Here is a 21,959-nt window from a genome sequence, read left to right as displayed (position 1 = left end):
ATGCACACCCAAAAACCCTTTTAGATAGATGATTGCAACAGAAGCCTCCTGGGGCTCATCTTCGGAGCACAGTTAGCCTACATACAAACACACACTGGGTGTCCCCTTTACTTTCTCCAGCATTAATGTGTAGTTGACATTCACTTCTGTGGGGTAAAGTGAATCTTGCCCTGGTACAGTGGATTCTGTGGAGACATACGCAAAGAGGTCCTTTGCACAGAATACATTAGGTGTCCTTGCAATGTCCAAATCCCCCCTTTGGACACACAAAACCTATCACCGCAATGGGCATTTTGCTAGTGGTGAATAAAGCTTAATTCCATTTCCAACCATGCAGCTTTCTGGTGTAGCACCCCCACCCCCACTCTTTAGCTTTACTTTGGGCCAGACTGCTGATATACGTGGTCTTCTCCCCAATCAATGAGGAACTGAAGTGCAGATTGTTTCGTCTCTAGAGCTACTCTTCTACTTTCTAATATGGGAAAGAAGCAACCCAGAAACCCCAAGCATATTAAATAGATACATATATAGTACTAATGCTTCCCACCCCACCCCACACAGAGTGCAATAAAATTGGAACATGTTTAATATAGAAATTCAAAGGGGAGGCACAGCTGTCATACCTAAGTATCATTTTCCCCAAATGCCCGGTCATCAACCAGGGAGATGGACAGTCCTGCCAGCATGGAAACCTTCTGAGCACAGCAGGGAGAGCAATCAATGCCCAGTAGGAACTAAATCAATGTGTGTAATTTACACTGCTAGAAATCCTTCAACTTTTTTCTTTTGCCTCCCCCTCCAGAAGTAAGATATGTAAAATAGCACTTATACAAGGCCTGCTCATGCAAGAAATTACGTTCACATTAACAGGAATTTTGAAAAGAGGCTTTTCTCCAGGGGAAAACAACATCACACTTTCATGATGTTATGATGTGAGGTTTTTTCTGTTTTTTTTTAATGCAAAAGGAATCACTCAAAGATGTGTCGGTGCTACCAAGGAACAGAAAACACAATGAGATGATGTTGGAATGGATAACAGCCCATGAGTGGCCGAGGAACTTCACTTTGTTGGAAAATGTAGCAAGCTCTGGAGATGTTTCAAATATGCACCCAGCAATCGGAACACAGGAACCTGCCTGCTGAACCAGACCACTAGTCTAGGGGTGGCCAACTCTCAAGAGACAGCGATCTACTTTCAGAATTAAAAACTGGCAGTGATCGATCCCAGTTTTGGGGGGGCTTCAGCTCAAAGTTGTTGAACTTTTTTAGGGAGGAGAACAGCCCCTTTTTAGTGGTTAAAAAAAGCTTTGGGGGGGGACTTCTGTTTTTTGGGGGGGTTAAAGGCAAGGGTCAAAGGGGTAAAGTCACTCACAAAAAGATCTCTATGGATGAAAACAGCAGCGCAGAGAAAGCTCCGTCTTCCCTTCCAGAGATCAAACAACAATGGAGGGCAGGACGAGGGGGCAGGGCAGGAGTCAGTTTTAGTGATGCTAGGGAAAGGGAGCCAGAGATCAACTGCGATCTACCAAAACCTTGCAGAGATCTACCAGTAGATCGCCATGACCTGTTGGACATCTCTGCACTAGCCCATTTGCCTCTGTACTGTCAACACTGACTGGCAATGGCTTTTCAGGGGACATTCCCAGCCATACCTGGAGATGCTGGGAACTGAACTGAGGGCCTTCTTTGTGCAAAATCGATGCACTACCCACTGAGATGCAGCATCTCCCCAAAGGTTTCCCTCATTCCACAAAGGAGAGGCAGAACCCATGATGAATCACGACATCCAGTCCTTCAAGGGCTTTCAAATCTTGGAGCTGTCATTCAACAGATCAGCACTGGAGCTCTCATCAAACATTCATTCCCATTTGCCTCCTTCCAATAGCCCACTCATTTCATGAGTTTCACAGATACTTGGTGCCTAAATGCACATGGCTTTTATGATGTGATTAGCAACTGCATTGTGGTTTTTTAACCATTAAATACTGAGCACCTAGGGTGAGGTTGTTTTCTGCATGCAGCATGCTGATATAGCAGGCATAACCCCAGCTGTGACCTTGATAAAAGTTCCCCTCCTTTTGCATGGCAGTCAGGGAAGACTCCTATTGGCACCAGGGAAATGTTTTTAACCATTGCTGACTGCCACACTGGGTTGGGGGGGATTTTTTTTATTTATCAAAATCATAGTGGAGGGGGAAAGAAAGGCTTAAATGTGTCCCTCCCTGCCATTCACAATCGGGGCAGCATGTCTGATATTTAATTGTTGTTGTAACCCACAATGTAATTGCTAATCATTTCATTAACACAATGTGTAGTTATTAGGCTTTTGGCCAGCCAGAAGGCTCCTTCTAATTTCCCATGCTTTTCTTATCATAAATCCCTCTTCCTGCACCCTATACTCAACTGAAAATGTAAGAACTCACCCTGCCAAGTCATTTCATTGTTTTTAGGAAATAATTGTGCTTTTGGAATCACAGCAACTTACAATAGTTCAATATTTAAATAAGCAAAAAGAACAAAAATGAAGGCCCTGATGCCAAGAGCCCACAGCTTTGCCATCTCTTGATCACTAGCAAAACCAAAGCAATGCTCAAATGGCAGTTGGAGGGGCGGGTGATTAATCAGTGGAACGGCATCCATCCACACACAGAGAGAGACTCTGCTTTCATGTCCCAAAGACCCTTTGCAATTTGGTGGTGGCAGTTTAATTTAATGAACTGATCAATTCTTGGCCTCTTCCTCCTTGTGGAGCATCTTTTCAGGGCTTGGCAAGTCCATCCTGGAGGGCTTGTGTGGGAATGAGGCAGAGATTCCTCCCTCTCATCCACTCATGAGACTGAGCATCTGGTGAGTGGATGGTGGGGTGATCTTGATACTAAGATGTGCAAAGAGGTTGGAACTTTAGCACCATGTGTGTGAGAGTGCATTATAAAAATAACAAGTAAGGCCACTGGTCCATCTAACTCCACATCATATACAAATGGACCAGCAGCAACTCTCTGGGGTTCAGGCAGGGTTTTCGCCTAGCCTTACCTGGGGATGCTGGGAATTGAACTCAGGACCTTCTGAATGCAAAACAGAAGCTCTACCACCAAGCTACAGCCCTTCTCTGGCTTAACTGGTTATTCAGTCCCAAGTGGTCGAATTTCAGGAAGACATACTAGGCATGGAGGTTGTTGCATTCTGTTTCCTTGCCATCTATCTGCTTATTTTCTTGTTTGAACACTAGTTCTACAAAGCAGATTCTAGCCATCTTCAGGCATTATCCATGAGGTGGCGCAGCTGGTACAAAAGTGCCACCTCCCCATCCCCATAATCCCCATTGCCTTCCAATTCATGGAAGATGAACTTCAGCAGTAGGAAACCCTTTTGGATCTGTGGAGTCACCCTCCACATTTTAGAACTCATCTCATTCAGCATTGTCTACACTGACTGGCACTGGCTGCCCATGGTTCCAGACAGTAGACATTCCCAGTCCAAGCTGGAGATTCTTGAGATTGAACCTGGGACCATCTGGATTTGAAGGCGATGGTGTGCCACTGAGCTGCCGCCCTTTTCCTTGAGTCAGAAGGCAGCAAGAAGGGTGTTTTGTGTGCATGGGTGAAAGGTAGCTAATCTCTGCTGCCCCTCCCATGTTTTTAATCAAACAGAACACATGAAAAGTGATGCTGTGGTCACTGTTTATGTTCAGGCCTAAGCTTATCCTATCCTATTCTATTCTATTCATTTTTAAAAAACCTCAATTTCTCCCAGTAACAGGGTATAGCTTCACATTTACATATCTAAAATGAGAGGAAGGATTAGGGTATCCAGCCTTATGTAAATGCATCCTCTTCATTACTTCCCATGAGGAAGTAGCTTGCTTATCCCTCAGGGTGATGGACTCCAGTTCGAGACCGCAGGAGCCGTTTTTGACCACTGAAATAATAATTTCAGCAATGCCAGCCAGTCTTCATCATTTTAACTAGCTAGTTCTTGCTTCATTTAACACTGAAACTATATTCCTAGGGATGCAAACACAAGGGAGCCTTGAAAATTGTATCTTACAAGAGGTTTACCAGAGTTATAGAGTCTAAAATTGCAGGTTACATGGAAAAATAAAGCAGGGATATGTTTCAGAGGGAAACTCGTGCTGATTTAAAGGTATTCAGCCCACAGCATTGGGCTTGGGTAAGTCTCGAAACTGAGCCTTGGCAAGTGGTTGTTCCTCCGTTTAAGCTTCTGCTATTTAAAGGTGTGGCTGATACCAATGTATCTTGTAGGAATAGTTGTATTTGGTGCACAAGTTAATGAAGTTAAAACACTTTGTGGATTAAAAGTTTGGCAGGGAGGACCAAGGCAAAGGGAAACACAAGTCCACCCTCTCGTCATCTTCTCTGACCCCTTCCTCACACTCATCTTTCCCTTGGGGCAGAATGGGAAACATTTTCCAAGCTAAGAGCCACATTTGATCATGGACAACTTTCTCTGGGCAGGGGGTAAAAATGGGCAGAGCACTGGATGTGATCCTATTGACTGCATTCCAGCCACATGAAACTCAAAGGGCTCTACATACCCATACAACTCTCCAGGCAAGCAAGGGGCATTGTCACAGTTCAAGCACACATTCCAGACAGAGAGAAGCACTTAAGGAGGGCATAGGGCAGGGTTGATGAAGGTGTCCCCTGGAGAGAGGGTTGTGTGTTGGCAAGTGAGAGTCCCAAGGGTCAGATAGAGAGGACCCTGGGACCTATGTTTGCTTAATCACATCTCTGCCCCATACAGAAATAAATAGGTTAGGGGATCTGCTTTTAATTTCAAAATGGGATGGACACTTAACTATCCCATACCACTACATGACACCTTAATCTCCCCCCTCCAATCTAGTCCCAATACTGGAAGTGAGCATAATTAAGAGCCAAGAGTCTGGGGCAATAGATTGCAGAAAGTTAAAGCTGGGAGAGGGCTTAACACTGCTTCCCAGGGCATTTCCCATTTTTCATGGGAGGAGGGCAGACATTAATGAAAGGTGGCATATCTAATTTGGCCCTGAGCAGTCCACTATGTGAGAGCATCAGTGCAACAAATTGGTCTGCAGTATCTATAGCAATTGTTTTGCACCAGGGCTATCCAACCTGGTGCCTTCCACCTTCTATAAGCCCTCCCTCCACGGTCAGTGGTCAGAGTTTATGGGAGTTGTATCCCAGCAGCATATGGACAGCACCACGTTGCCTGCTTCTGATTTACATGCTTTCTCCTTGACTAGCTTGCATTGAGAACTAGCTTGCTGCTGTCTCAGGCTTTTGTGAAAGTCTTTCACTGCTATTCCTTGAACTATGTAAATTTCAGTGTCTATTTACCAGTCACCCTGGTGGAGCTGGGTCCCACCAGGGTCCTAATACCCAACAGTTCCCATCCTTGTTTTTCCCTCCACAAAAATGATATATAAAGTTACCGCCAGAACAATAATTATATTTATGCATGGTTTGAATTTTGTTTCCCATGAATCTTCTTTTTAGATAGGCATGCAGTCAAAAGCTATAGAAATTGTTTTAGTACTGATTAGTCAGGAAATGCAAGCATATTGTTTTAAATGAAAACATCACTGTATTAAAACTTTCTAGCCAATTGTCCCTAGCATCCAGCTTTCAGTGTGAAATAATGAATAAGTAAGTCACTCCCAAAATATATGGAGCACCCTGTTCAACTGGACCATTTGGATGATTTGGACTTTCTTGCTTTTAATTTCTTGTGTGTGCAGAACAGATCTAGCGCACAGAACCCTGGTTTTCAAAAGCAAGCAAAGGTTAAATAAGAGTGGAAGAGTGTCACACAATGAACCACCTAAAGAAATCATACACATCTGGGCAGGCAGCCACCAGTGCTTACAACAATTAAGAGCCTTTGCAAAGGAAATATGGAGTGTGATTGTAGTTCCATTTAATTAAGCAGGGGACCACTGTCCGTGGTGCTGAACATGCCAGCACCCAATTAAATGGTCTCAGGAACATGCTGCCTTTGAAACCTGAGATCAGAACAAACCTGTCTGACAGAGCGAAGGCTCAGCCATTACCCACAGATGGTGCATGACAGCCTGCCTCTGATAATGTTTACTTCCATGGCCATTTTTAAGCAGAGCTGTCTGGAATTGATGTTTCCAGTGCTGGAGTCTTCCCAGCGATGAATACAGAATCACCCTGCAGCTGTGCTTACCATGTTGCAAAAATCTAGGTGCAGGCAGGTCATTGAAACAATCTGGTTGCTTGGCTTCCAATGAACACCCTCCCCCCCCCTTACTGGCCTTAGGCAGGCACTTGTTGGAGATGCAAGGACTCTACAAGTTTTAGAAGCAGCAACACTCATAGTTGACTGTTTCCCCACCTCACAGTCTCAGAGACATGGCCAGCTTGCTCCCATGGAAAATGTTGCTAAGCAACATGGACTTTGTGGAAGATCTAGCTTCAAGTCAGCTGTCTGTAAAATGGTAACAAGCCACCATGTGTGGTTTTTGCAAAGGAATATCAGGAGGCTGTGAAGCATATTTTGAAAGGTGCCCCAGAACTTCTATCCTATATAACAAGGATAATATGGTACTATCTTATACAGCAACATGTCCAGATGTTGTTGGACTTTAAATCCCATCCATCCCAGGCAGCATACGGGTGGTGGAAATTGTAGTCCTACAACAGCTGGGGCAGGGGTACCATGTTGTTATATACTAATAACAAGCCCGTTCTCTCAGTGTGGATCCTTATGTAGATGAAGTAACATCATCGACACAGAACAGGGAGGTATCAGCTAAGGTTTGCAGAAGTACAAAACGATTGAAGGAGGGACATATGGGACACATTCAAAATATCACATTGAGGGCTGAGCATGTTCAGTGACTAAGGAATGCTGGTCGTCTGTTGGAGAACTGGAAAACTGGAGTATGCTGGGGGGGGGGGTCAGCCAGATGGAACCCTGAACAGAAACACTACGAAAGGCAATCAGTGTTCCTGTTTTGGCTAAGATGCACTAATACGTGTGTGCTCCTTTAATTTGCGTGGTATGGATGTCTATAATGTCTTGCAATTGTGATTTTGTAAACTGGTTTGGTGCATGTGCAAAAATGGGTAAGGAAGAAGACTTCACTGATCCCCCGTACATATCACTTCAGTTTTAAGAAACCCTTTTTGAAATTAGAGCAACACTTGCAAGTCTAAAAGGTTTATGTAGTAGTTCTGTCCATTAGCACTAATTGACCTTTAACGTGTGAAAGTGCCAGTTTGGGCTCCTATAATGGGCTTTTTGCTCATTCATTGTCCATAACCAAGGGAGGCTCGCTGCGCTAATTAGGCACATCTTTCACATGGCATGGCTTGAGCATGACATTCGTTCTTTACTTGGGCACTATGGGAGGCTTTGCATATTATGCATGGATGCTTTGGAAATGCTACACTGTATCAGAATGTCTTGAGAGGGGAAGGGAAAGTATAAAGTACAGCATGTGCATATCATTTATTTAGACGTTGAAATGCCCTTCAGATAAAGACATCAAGGAAACCGAGCAACCACAAAGTGAGAGATAACATCGTAGCATGGAACAAAAAGAGACATAGGAAGATGGAAAGGATACAGAAGGAAGTGTGAGACTGTTCTTGGCAAGCAATGAAGCAAGGTGACCCTATGCATAAATACCTGAAGTAGCATTAGTCAATATAATTTAAAATGACAAAGGAGGAAGAGTGACTGAGACGGCAACTGTGGTGGAGGAGGAGAGTTGTTTTGGTTGGAAGAAATGTGCAAGGCAGAAGAAAATCAGTTTACAGCCAACTGAAATGTGTGGTATCAGAAGAAGCAATAAAATGAAAGCTGGAAGGGGAAGCGTAAAAGCTGAAAACACAGCTAAAGAGGACAAGCTGGGAAACTCTTGGAGATACACACACACACACCAGGTAGCAGAATGAGAGCAACATGAAAGACTTGGGCTGCATCATTATATGGGTTAGTGTGATATAATGGTTAGAGAGTCAGACTAGGACCCGGGAGAGACCAGAGTTCAAACCCCCACTCAACCATGAAGCTCACAGGGTGACCTGTTTCTCAGTTCTAATCTCCTTTACAGGGATGTTGTGGTGGTTAAATTAGGAGTGGGAGACGCTTGAGCTCCTTGGAGAAAAAGGTGGGATACAAATGCAATAAATATATGAATAAATATATCCAAGTCTAGAGGTGAGAAGAAGAAGAAGAAGAAGAAGAAGAAGAAGAAGAAGAAGAAGAAGGAGGAGGAGGAGGAGGAGGAGGAGGAGGAGGAGGAGGAGGAGGAGGAGGAGGTACAATACGGCCTTTCCCAACCATCTTCATTGGCAAGCTAGAATGGATGAATATAGACTGAGGTATATCAAGGAAAGGCTCATAGGAAAATCAATAGGTCACCCAACAAATAACAACCACAGTGTGTGATACATGGTGGCCCTCCCACTTTTCTAGGAAGCCCCTTCTATAAGATGTAAGCATTGCATAGTGGTGGCTTCACAGAAAGAAAACAGCAACTACCAAAAGGGGAACTGCTGAGACTGTCAACACCAAACCCAACTGACAACAGCAGAGAAAGGCAAAAGGGACAGCCATCTCCATCGTCCCCAATGGCAGCCAAAAGTTTGACCCTCCCTGCCATTGGAACCCCCTTTCATTATAATCAGGCAGGTGTCTATCTACTGTCTCATTGGCACCTATTGAATATTTTCCTTTATATAAATAATTTTATTTCATTTTGGGATGTTTTGCTTTAAAGGTGATTGGAAAAGGGAATGTATTAAATGGGTGTCCAAAAGATTGCAAAGGTGGTATGGTATGTGTCAGATATGTAATGAGAGGAAGTTCCAAAAGGTATACCATGTTATCTATCTATCTATCTATCTATCTATCTATCTATCTATCTATCTATCAGTCATCATCTATCTATCTATCATCTATCTATATGTATCTATATCGACTATCCATCTTTATGCATTTTAAAATGATATTCCATGACTTTAGTCTGAAAGGTCACATTCCACTCTACCATTTCAGGGTTCTACCACTCCATTATGTGCATATATAGTTCAGACCATAGTCACTATATCCCACTTCAGAGCCACAAGAAACTCTTAAGGAGACTTTTAAAAGATCCTGAAAATAAGATCACATTCCAGTTTGATGCAGGAACAAAAATTGAATGGTGTCTATATGGGACCTAGATCGTCCAGTCTCTCCCTGGTGTCATTCCAGGTAGTGCTCTCTCTCTCTCTCTCTCTCTCCCTCCCCCCCTTCCTCTCCCCCTCCCTCTCTCTCTCAGATTTATCAATCCTACAAACTCACCCATTGCAAAGGCACTTTAGAGATGGCAAAAGATGCATAGCAAGGCTATTTGTACCACTAAATCTGAGCCATCATATTTTTATCTCTTTGTAACGAGTCCTGAGATTTCTCAGATTAAATTTCCTGGAAACACTGCTGGATCTGAAAAGAGATTTCAAGCAGAAATACTTACAACTCAGTGGCAGATTTTTTATGGTCAAGCCACTTTGCGCTCACAAAGAATACAAAAGCCAGCCATGGACTTCAATGAATGGGATGGGGTGGGGGAATAATAACAGCTCCTCTACAATGACTCCAAAACCCATAGATTGGCTTCAGCAGGAGGAAACTTGTGTGCTATGACATTTTACAGCATCAATAATTCAAGGAGAGAGGAAATCTGATTTGCTGAACATTAGTGCACAGATGTCTCAGGAAAATGCAATGCCGATTACCTTTTAAATGAGGCTGTTAGCTTGTGTTTGGTATTTTGTTCTTTGGTGACTGGCGAATCAACAGCTTTGCAAAACCCCAGGGTTGCAGCCTGTGAAGTAGGCTTATATGTGAAACCTTTTCTCCTCTATGGTTCAAGGTGATACGGCTTGCAGAAAACGCCAGGCATGGGCAGTGCTCCAGCTAGACAGGGAAAGTGGGACTCAACCTCTTACAATATCTGATGGCCCTCTTATTAGAATTTTAGGAGGCTACAGAAGGTACAATTTGGTTAAAACAGGAGGGAGCTGCGGTGTGTGTGTGTGTGTGTGTGTGTTGGGGATTTCACTACAGACACCTCTACCTCCGACTACTCACCAAAGTTCAAAAAATGATCAAATTGAACATTGGGGTTCTTTTTAAATTGTCAGCAAGCAAAGTACTGAATACCAGCTGCTGGGAATCACACATGGGAAGAGTGCTGTTATGCTTCTATCCAGCTTACAGGGTTCCCACAGGCATCTGGTTGGCCACTGTCAGAGCAGGATGCTGGACTAGATGGGCCACAACTATTATGGTGCAGTGGACAGAATACTCAGTAAGGATTGCAGGGGGCACAGTTCAAATTCTTACACAGCTATGAAGTTCACTGGCTGTTGTTAGGCTAGCCAGTCACTTTCAGACACCTCTCAGGGTTTGGGTGAAGATAAAATGGTGGTGGTTGTGTGACCATGTACACTGGTTCAAGCTCCTTGGAAGAAGGACAGTATTGGAAAAAATGGACTGCTACTAACAACACACTTTGCATGTTTACAGCTTAGTTGGTGAGCAAAGGCACCAGAAGCTCTGCTTTCAAGTTCAAACTGGGGTTGAAATTAATATGTACCATTTCTGTATTCCCTTTGAAAGACACATTCAACTCAGCTAAACAAATTAAAGTGGGTAGGAAGTTTGGCTATTCATGCTTGTGAACAATGCAACCAAGGGCAAGAACCAGGGTGACTTGGGAAGTGGACATGAAAAGTGTTAAGTTGGAGGAAGACGTGCTGACATACTGCGAATTCCCATTCCTGGGGCAAAAACCACAGATTGTGTATTGCAGGTAGGTGCCTTGAACAAGCAGCAGTCATGAGAACATTAGCTCAGAACCTATTAGGAAAAGTAGAGAACACAGGCACAATAAGTTACCCCATTCTGTTAATTATGGGTAATAATTAACAGAATTATTCTTCCCTTTCTAAGAAGAAAAGGGAAAGGGTGTGTTTCACAAATATTTTAATAAGCAGCAAAAGGCAGCCCCCTTTTGTCTATTTTTCTAGGAATGCTCAGGAAGGGACAAAAGTTCATATTTAGGGGTCATGAGGAAAAAGTTTGTTTCCTTTCACATCCATTGTTGCTTGGATATGCAGCCAGTCAAGGAAGCACTGCCCTTACTCTAAATCAGCCTAGTATGCCTTCAGCAATACTAGCATGTAATAAAATCTGACCTAAAGTTATCATAGCACTATGTGATCCCTGATTAGCTAGAACCACCCTGTCAAGTTGAAGGCTGCTACTAAAAGAGGGGAGGGGAATGGTATTGAAGGTGCAGAGGAGAGGTTTTTTTTCAACAGGGGGTGGAAAATGTTTCAGAGCAGCTCCTGAAAAACATTAGTTCTAAATCAAAATGAGGGGCTACCTGTTGCAGCGTTAACAATAAAGCACTTGCACTGCTCAATGATAATTTAGATCTAAATTATACTACTTACAAAAGGTCACAGCTGTAGCACTTTTCAATGGGGAAAATAATGTTCTATTAAGCCAACGTAACAGCATGCATGGAATGTGCAGGAAATAAGTAAAATATTCATTGCAGAAACTGCATTCTAAAATATGCAATGCCAGTGGCAGTATGGCAGTATGGCAGAGGGAGGCAGAAATAGAAACAGAAATAAAGGAATAGGCATCACACAACTAGAGTAGGACAGCTCATTCTATGTCAGTTTCACACGTGCTCATTTGTAAATCTGTTCCATCAAGTTTCTGTTATCTATTTGTGATTTATTTTTAAAAGCATGAAATTCACATTATTTAATTTTTTTTCACAAAGCACTTATTTTGTATGCATTTTAGTCTTAAAATGTGTATTTTAGATGCATTTTGTTATGGGGTTGTTGTTTTTTTGAGCTAAGAATCATATCACAGCATTCAGCAAACTGCAAGGAAATTACAGATAACTGTATGTCAGCCCAGGGATTTCAAGTCAGGTTGCTTCACTTTAAAAAGCTTGAGCCCTAGGTTGGAGTCATCAACTAGCTTTCAGAGATGAAGTCCTTCACCCTCAGAGAGATAAGCCAATTGTCACTCCCGTGGTTGCCCTGCTTCTTTCAACAATGTTCGTCTGGGTTCTCTTTATATGCACAGTGAGAAGCACTTGTCAGCAGCAAAGAATATTTCACCATCTTGATTTACAACACCTTGAGGGGATTAAATGGGATGGAAGGGAAGGAACAAGCTAAACTGCCTGTAAGTTCAGCAGAGCAAACAGTGTCAATTCAGTGAGACCTTACTTGGGCAAGGTCAGCTTTACCCACTCCTGGGACAACTTCCCATGACCTTTAATTTCTGGGGGATTGGGAGAATGGAACTCCCATGGCTCCAGGTAAGAGTTGCAAGAGACCGCCCCTCACCCCCCACGCACCTCACCAAAGCATCACAATGAGCTCTGCTGTAAAATTCACTGCACAGAGGTTAATCTAGATGTCAACACTGCCTGACAGCAGTGAAATTACTCCAGGGTAGTGCTCCTTCTGAAGTCTTAATATAACAGTCAATTCCATCCTGTCTGCAGGAAATGAAAGTTTTCTGCTTTGCGCGCCGATTCATTCAGCACCAATTTCCTCGCAGTTTGAAGTCCAAACTGTTTGTGGTCTTGGGATTCACCTCACATTAAGACTTTCGCTTGGTTTGAAATGTCTGATCATCAGGCAAGAAGGCACCATGAGACTGGATGTTTGACAAGAAGAGAAGGGCATGGTTCACAACAGCACATAGTTAAACTGCGGAACTCACTCCAACCCGGAGGCTGAGACGGTCACCAACTGGGATGGTTTCAAAAGTGGATTAAGCAAATTCACGGAGGAGAAGGCTATCAGTGTTTACTAGCCACAATGCCTGTGTTCTACCTCCACAAGTTGAAGGCAGCAATGCTTCTGAATACCTGTGGCTGGAAACTACAGGAGGGGAGAGTATTTCTGTGCCCAGGTCCTGCTTGCAAGTTTCCCACAGAGATCTGTTTGGCCACTGTGAGAACCAGATACTAGATTAGATGGGTCAGTGGCTTGCTCTGGCAGGCTCTTATGTTCTTAAGTGCAGGCCTATTGTGTGTGGGGGGGGGGGAATGAGGGACAGCAGAACGAATGTTTCCACTAATAACAAACTCATACTTTGTGTCAGTTTCCTCCTTGTTTTAATGGGATCGTTTCATTGAACATTCTGATTACTGGTGTTTAAATTTTAATGTACATAAAAAATGCAAAGAACACTGGGGGTAAAACTCTTTAACTTCATGTACTAGTTTTGTATGTGCAGGGAGATTTCTTTTAATATGTATCCATGACTCCCACCCCCATTATAGTACAGTCCAGTGAAAGTTGTACCACGTGACTATTCTGATTTTTTTTTAAAGTGTCCCTTAAACTATCTAAACATCAGGCAGCAACTTCCCAGGGAGTAGAGAACCTGAACAAGAGAGTGAGATTTGAGATTGTTCAACCCTCCTGCTGTTCCGATTTCTTTCAGAAGCATTGTAGTTGGCTCCCGCTAAGAAGCCAGTAGCTTCAGTGATGGAGGGGGGAGGAACACCTCTTCAGAAGAACTGCTGCTGTTTAGGCCATAAGATCACTTGCTTTGTTGTCATTGGCAGATTAGACCCCACAGGGAAATCCTACATGAGGATGACAGGCAAAGATTGGGGTTGCCTGTACTGGTGTCAGGCCTTATTTGCTTCACCTCCCCCCCCCCCCCAACCAAGAATGCTAAGGTCAGTTGTTTATAGAAAAGTAAGGGGGGCATGAAAAGGAGGCCATCTGATTGGTCTGAAGATGGCTCTGAAATTGGGGCCAATGGGGCGTCGAAGGTGGCAGAAATGAAAATGACCTATCAGGTAACCCAGTCTGCCTCCCGGAGGGCAAAGTAAAATTGTTCTCTGTGGTATGTTTGCTATCCCTGTGTTGGCTTTAAGTTACCGACGTAGCAAACAGCAATATTTTTGCAACTTGCATTGGGAAAACAGTCCCGTGTCAGATATAAGTATAGAAAGAAAGCAGGGGGGACTATAAAGAGCATTTACTGAGTCAAGGACATCTGGAATCAATTGCTTCATCCTGCCAGAAGTGATGGATACAAAAGTGGTGCTGGACTCACAGGGCTTGAAGAAGAGACCCAGTGGGAGAGGTATAGATTTGGTAATTCAGCAAGGTGGACCTCTGGTCTCTCCAGGTTCTGTGGGACTCCAGTATTCATTGGCCCCAGCTAGCATGACTAATTGTCAGGGATGATGGAAGCTGCAGTCCAGTAACATCTGGAGGATGAAAGATTTCTCACCCCTGCCCTGTTCCATCGGCTGCAAGACAGAAACTCACAAATGCTACAGACAGGAATCCTTCTGGTCATAAAAACCAGGTGACCCTAGAGAGTCAAAACAAGAGAGCCTGTTATAGAGTTTTACCTCCAACACCCACTCAGCCCAGCCAACTCATCACTATTGGAAACATCTCCCACTGGTACCCCTACCTCTCTGACATCCATATATTTGCTGCTTCTCCAGCTGTTGGCACCTGGGTTTGTAAGCACTAGGCTCTGGGTGCCCAAGAGCCTTTAAATCAGAGCAGTTTGCCACCTAATAAGCACCAGTTGTACCAGTCCCATGTGAAAGACCTTACCAAGAGCATTCTAGGATACCTCACCCTTACATTACAAAGTGCAGATCTACCTGATTAGATGAGCAATGTCTGCTTTGGTATGTCTTGTTGCTGGAGGATCTGCATAACAAGGAAGTTGAATCTGGAGAAGGGGATCAAAGGCTTTACCAAAAACAATAAAACAAGTGGAACTTTGTGTTTGCAAGTTGCCAGGGGATGAGGTTCTTTTAAGGAACACTGTAATAATTTTAAACTAATGTCCATGTAGCTTGGCAATGTGAAGAGTAATTATATTGGATCTATCCATTGTAATAGTACAAGCAGTAACTGAAAAATGAACAGCCGATGGAAAAGGATAAAGGAAACAAATAATTAATGATAAAATGTTAAACTATTTTAAGTAAAGGATTGGAAAGTAATGTATGTAGTATGAAGTAGCAAGAAGGGAAACACCGCAAAACAGGATAGGAAGTCTGTTTTGTATTGAATGCTTTTAATTGGATGTAATGTTGTTGTTGTTGTTGTTTTTGAAAACTAATAGAAATTAACTGGCAAAAAAGGAAAGACATATGAAAGCGTGACAGCCTGGAACCAGTGGGAATTGCGAGAACCAAATGACAAGCCATGTTTTAGTGCCTACATTCAAAATGCAGTGGAATCAGTGCAATACAAATCAATTATATTTGCCTAGAACTGACCGGATGCATGTGGCCATGGCCATAGCAAAAGGTTGCAGAATTTACATAGGAAGCTGCCTTAAACAGAGTCAGACCACTGGTCCATCTAGCTAAGTATCTTCTACACTGTCTGGCTTTGGCTCTCCTAAGATTCAGACTGGAGATATTCCCAGCCTTACCAGCAGATGCCAGAAATTAAATCTGGGACTTTCCATATGCAAAATGGATGCTCTGCCACTGAGCTATAGCCCTTCCCAATATTCACAGAAAAGAAAGACCCACATTACACGTGATCTTAACTGCACAGTTCTGCCGAGCACAGATCCTCATACATTCTTTTTTGGGGGAGAGGGGTTATCTGGATTTGGGGTCCACACCTGCAATGAACATTGAAAAATGAACAAAACATGTAAAAAGGTATTTAAATACTATATAAATAAACATCTTATCCTCATATATTTCAACTAGATTAGATTAATTCAATTTATCTAGCGCTTCACACAAAAGGAGCCCCAGAGCGATTTACAAGGACACCAACATTCAATATGCAGTAATAAAAAATCCATTAAAATGGAACAAATACACTAAAAGGGTTTATCCACAAAAGATGCACAGTATGTAGAAAAGCCAATCCAAGCCACAATGTCCTATTTGCAATGGCAGGTGGAGGCAATCAACTTCTCTTCACATTTAAATGTCCATATGCATCTACAAAATTCAGTTCACCTTGGTGACTGGGCAGTTAGGATCTCCTATAAGTGAAAACATATTCAACTGATGTGGAAGATAATGGCTGTACACTAGGCAAAAATCTTACGGAGGTAGATCTAGAATACCTCAACTGGCTGATTGACAGCTGAGCTATCTCAAATTTAAGCAGTCAGAGTAATGACGTAAAAAGCAGAGGTATGGAACTGTTTTCCACCTGGGGACCATATTCCCTACTGGGGGCCACATGCAACTAATAGGCAGGGCCATAGGCAAAAGAGTAAATAAAAGCAATTAATGTTATATTTTATGTTTGACCAGAGGCTAGTTTCTACACTCCCCTCTCTGTCCTTCATCTATGGAAGTAGGAAATACCAGCCAAAAACATTTGGAGTGCAAAGTAGTGTCATTGAGGGGTGTAGCCTGGAGAAAAGAGGTGTGGCTTGGGAAGAGGTGCAAGGCCCCAGAGGGGCACATTTGGCCCCCAGGCCTGGTGCAAAGTACTAGCAGGTGATATATGTTGAGTTACATGATCAGTAAAGTCATGCAATTTATTTTTTACTTTACAGTTATGATCCTTCTTTTAATCCTTCATTTTATCCCTATGATTATTATTATTATTCACTCTCCTCTATAAGGTCCTAGGATAGTTTACAACAATTAAAAAATACAATATTAAAAACATCATTAATATTACTGTTAACAGTAATTTTAACAGTATTAGTACTAGTCTACAAGTATATGCTGCCAGGTGGAATGTTTCCCTGCTTCTTGCATAGAAAAGAACTCTTTCCTGCCCTGCCACTAGCAATTTACGGAGTTCAATCCTACCTTACTCTGTGACATAACAGTTTTATGTTTTTCTCTTTTTAAAATATAAAAATAAAAATGGTACAACAGTTGTACCTTGGTTTTCGAACAGCTTAGTTCTCGAACATTTTAGCTCCCAAACGCCGCAAACCTGGAAGTGAGTGTTCCGGTTTGTGAACTACTTTTGGAACCCAAACGTCCGTCGGGGCTTCCATGGCTTTCGATTGGCTGCAGGAGCTTCCTGCAGCCAATCGGGAGCCACACTTTGGTTTTCTAATGTTTTGGAAGTTGGCTGGACTTCCAAAATGGATTCCGTTCGACTTCCAAGGTACAACTGTACATCCAGACATTGGGTGCTCATTGGGACTGGTAGGGTAGAAAGGAAGGATCCCCAACAGTAGGCCGATTCAGAGCCATTGGCAGGGAGATCCAACTAACTCTGGTTTTATCCCCATCCTCTTCCCTGCTGAGTTCTATGTAGGGCAGCACTGAGACTTAACTGACCAGATTTAACTGACCAGCAGTGCAGCCTCTTGGGCTGGTTGTAAGTAGGAATGTAGGCAGGCAGGTGGGGGCTGCCTGAGAACTGTCTGAGGTTAGTGAGGCCATGCCTCATTTTCCCTGACATCCCAGTCTCCACTGTTTGATTGATCCCCCACAACCAGAAGTGATACAGTTGAAAAAACAATTAATTATACAGGAGTCTCCTGATTGTGCTTAAGCCGCATGAGGTCTGCAACTGGGCAAGCTGCAGTCTTCACAGAATAGGTACCTAAAATGTGTGTGTTTCGTGTGTGTGTGTGTGACTATTTGTCTGCAGAATGGCTCTGAGTTAGCACAAAAAACGGGGAGGGGGTATAAGGCTTCTTTATAAAAATATGTAGCCTTAATAAAGCTGCCCAGTAAATCCTTAATAGGCTATACCAAGTATAAAGGAATGACAAGTACATTACATTTGATTGACATCCGCATTTAAAAATTAATACTGCCTTCACTCTCTCCTGCCAAGACTGGAGTTGAGGGCTGTATGTTTCACCATCGGCAATATCACTAAAGCCCAACCACAAAGGCAATGTTTGGGTCATAGCAGCCAGAAGCCTTTTTTAAGAAAAGGGAGGGAGGGAGAATAGGTTGCTTTTTTTGCTGTGTATTTTTGTTGTCTGGGCCTTGTAGAGTCAACATCACTCAGCCTTTACTGCTGCAGCTTGCATTTCATACCAGAAAAGCTGGCATTTGAGCTCCGTCTTTCCTATTCTGTTTTCTCCCCCGGATAAAATCTCCTCTGCTTTGATTACAGCCTTGGCCTCTTGTTTTCCATCTCCTAAGTGTTTGCCCAAGATTATGGCCAGATTTCCCAGAAATTCCAGGACACACAACTATGTTAGGGGTGATTTATTGTTTGATTTTCTTCCTTTTTTTGCCAACGGTGACACTCAGGATTCAAATACTAAATGAATGGGCTTCTCAAAGAATTGTAGCATGACTTAGGGTGCAAAGCAAATTTCTGAGCTCTGGGTGCAGTACTGCACCTAAGATTTCAGATTAAAATTGCCACTGCTGGAAGGAAAGGAGGAACTTTTTCTGCCTCTCCACTTCCAGCTACTCTCTGAAGGCTGGAGAAGAGACCCTTTTAAGAAGATTGGGGGTGGGGGTTGGCAGGGGAAGGACTAGACCATGTGAAAAATAAACACAATATTTTAGCTGCAGTTCACTCATTTTTGGCTTTGTATTCTTTTTATAAAAAGGTTTGCCTAGACATTCCATTGTTGCGCTCATAACCTAGGTTCTTTAGCTCCTAGCTTTCATACCTCTGTTTCTAACAATGTAAAGGACATGATTGAAGCCCTGTGGCCAGCAGAACACCAGATATGTCACCACCATGACACATTTACCAGCAGAACAGCTCAGATATGCCAAGAGTGAGGGACCAACACAGATATGCTGATGGAATGGCTGAAACAGGATGGAGTCATGTTGGGGGGGGGTGTATATGGCAAAGGAGAGAAGCACATTAATGCTGTATCCTATGCCTCAGGGGTCAGAAACTCCCCTCCCCAGCTTGAGGCCCACATTTCCTTATGTGAAACCTTCCAGAAACCACTTGCAGAAACCTTCCAGAAACCACTTGCAAGGAAACCGTGGGTTTGAAAACAAATGGAAGTTACACCTCTGTACAGTAATCAGAGTTCAAGGGCACATTCCAACCAGTCAAAAGCATGGCAGGAGGATAGAGAGGAGAGCCAATGTGGGTTTAGGATGGTGAGGGTAGCTGGATTGGGGAGAGTCCTGAGGGCCAGTCAGAGAGCCTTGGAGGGCTGCATTCAGCTCACAAGCCTGAGATTCCTTGCTCCTCCTATACCTCTTCAGTCTACAGCCAGGTCCCTGTTGATGGCACAGCTTTACACCAGTGCCAGACCTGGTGTAATAAATTTCCCTCCCTTTGCGCTGTGTCCAATGCTAGTCCTACTCAGAGTAGTCTGACTTGCTGAAGTTAATAAACAAGTTCGTTCATTTCAGTGGGTTTATTCTGCATAGGACTAGGATCAAATACAATCTCTTGACTGCCAATGGGAAAGAGGGGCTCTTTATTTCAGATTTTAACTAGAGGAGAATAATTTGGGGTATGCAGGGAGAGAAAGGCTCTTGTTTGGAATATAGGCATGGATTGCATGTGTCAAATTCACTTTCAAAAACAGGCATTTAAGAAGCTTCCTTTAGCCACATTGCTAATAAATTGTGACTGGACATGTGGTATGTGTGTGTGTTCACACACACACACACACACACACACACACACACACACTTTTGCCATGGACAACCTAAATTTGGAGAGAGCTGAGGAAGGGGCTCTAGAAATAAGTGTTGTCTTCCCTGCCTGCAGTTGCAAAATGGGAAGAAGCAAATAATTGACTTACCCAAATTGCAGTAGATAAGTATTAGCTAGGAGCCACCTGTTGGAAGCCAACAGTACAGGTGACTGGAAGGGTAATGGTTGAGGGCCCACTGAGGAATTATATCCCAGGTAGGGACAATTGCTGACAAGTGCAGGACAAACTACTGAAACTAGGGTTGCCATATTTCAAAAAGTGAAAATCTGGACAGAAACATTGTTGAGCTTTTTTTGGGGGGGGGGCTAAGTTGTTGAGCTATTTTTATGGGAAATTGGCAAAAATGGCACTGCTGAAATTTTCCTGATTTCCAACTGGACAATGGTATTCTAGATATGTCCAGGAAATTCCAGGCGTATGAAAAACTACTGAAACCTACCCCTAGTCCTGAATTGGGAGCTGTCCATGGTACATGATATGATTTACGTAGCTCAGAAAGGCCTCCTGACCTGCCAATTGGGCTGAGTAGCAATTGAAACACATTCAGCTGATAGAGTGAATGGCAGAGCTTCACCATACTGAATACTCATCTCATCATTAAAACCCTGAATTATAGGAAGCCATCAGTACTTAGAGAACCCTTAACCTTTCCAGACTCACATAAGCTTCACTTCCAACAAAAGCTTTCCAGTGGGTCAAACAGTGCTTAGACTTTCCAGTTGAAGCAAAACTGCCCCAGAAAGATCCCAAGAAATGTACTGATGCTTCTGCAGCCCATCAAACCACAACAGACCTCCCTCCTGCTAACCAGTACCCCACAAGTGGCTTTGAATGAGACAGGAGACATGCATTAAAGGTGGATTACTTCACCTTGATCTTTACTAAATCTCTCGTTCAAAATAAACTATCAATTTGTGTTTGATAGTTCTTTTCATTATTTATCATCACAGTTGCTCTTGGTGGGGCTAATCATAGGACCAGGTGAGAGCATGAATCTCTGTCTCCAGGATCTCTCCCTACAAATGGCAGCCTCCCGTTCTGCCTGGGTCATTCATTCTTACCCATACTGCCATTCATCCCTAAACTACCGCCCTCAGTTCAGTTCCATGAACACCATACAGAAAGAGTATACTTCACATCCTATGGAATGTTTAAGGAGGGATAATTCCAGTTTGCAAAAATGCTGCAGAAAGGTGGTGAGTAATGAAGAACGCAGATGGTGGAACTGAGATTGAAAAATAACAGTCTGGATTATTATAGACCGTAAAGGAAGATGTGAGACTCGGGGGGGGGGGAATGACATCCTCTACACCAGGGCTGAGGAACTTATGGTCCTCCAGATGTTGCTGGACTACAAGTCCCATCATCTCTGCCCACTGGGCATGCTGGCTGGGGTTGATGGGAGCTGCAGTCCCTATGCTGTTATCTGAAGGCCACAGGCTCCCCACTCCTGCTATAAACCTTAGATGGGCAACAAATTTTCCATATGTTAATTATATTTATTTATTGAATCCATAGCATCCCCTTCCTCCTGAAGGAGCCTGGGATAATGATAATAATAATAATAATAATAATAATAATAATAATAATAATAATAATAATTTATAGCCTACCCATCTGGCTGGGTAGCCAACACATCCATGTTTGTTTGTTTGTTTTTAAATTTGTCTTTTAAAGACATTTCTCATGAATGAACTGAATGTACTGGCTCATCTGAATCAGCTGGCAATAACTTTCAAATTTGTAACAGAGCCAACATGAGGATAAGTTTCATCTGCTCTTTGTTGCCATTGCCACCTCCTTTCCTGTTCCTTCTGTGGTTTCCTGGACTTCCCAGAAATTAAGATTGTAAAGTGACCTCACTTTACACCTTACCCTGTACAGAGCCATGTACATTGATGGTGTTGAATAAATAATAATGATTTAAAAACTAATGGTAATCATGGGTTCCCTCTTTCTGAACAACCCTGGAACCTTTTACAATCCCCATGCCACTTCATGGACTCTGCAAATGACTTCATTTCTGGAAACTGATCTAAGCACACAGCTATCACAGTCAAAATAAGCCACAGGGTTCCCTCTTTCTGGACAATCCTGGATTCCAAGACCTCCTCCCGGTTATGCACAGATCTCTTAGAGCTATAACTGTAAAATCCATAATAAAATGGGAAGGATAATCTAAAGCCCCTTTGGTCCAGCAATAAGCATACAAACTCATCCTAGATTAAATGACACAACTGTGTTGATTTGGGAAAGAGGAAGGTGCTAAAGGGACCATGAAACACATTGAGAATATTAAATCC

The sequence above is a fragment of the Podarcis erhardii genome (genome assembly GCF_964252035.2).
Source record: "Podarcis erhardii genome assembly, chromosome: 14".
Classification (NCBI taxonomy): domain Eukaryota; kingdom Metazoa; phylum Chordata; class Lepidosauria; order Squamata; family Lacertidae; genus Podarcis; species Podarcis erhardii.
Note: the sequence above shows the minus strand (reverse complement) of the source record.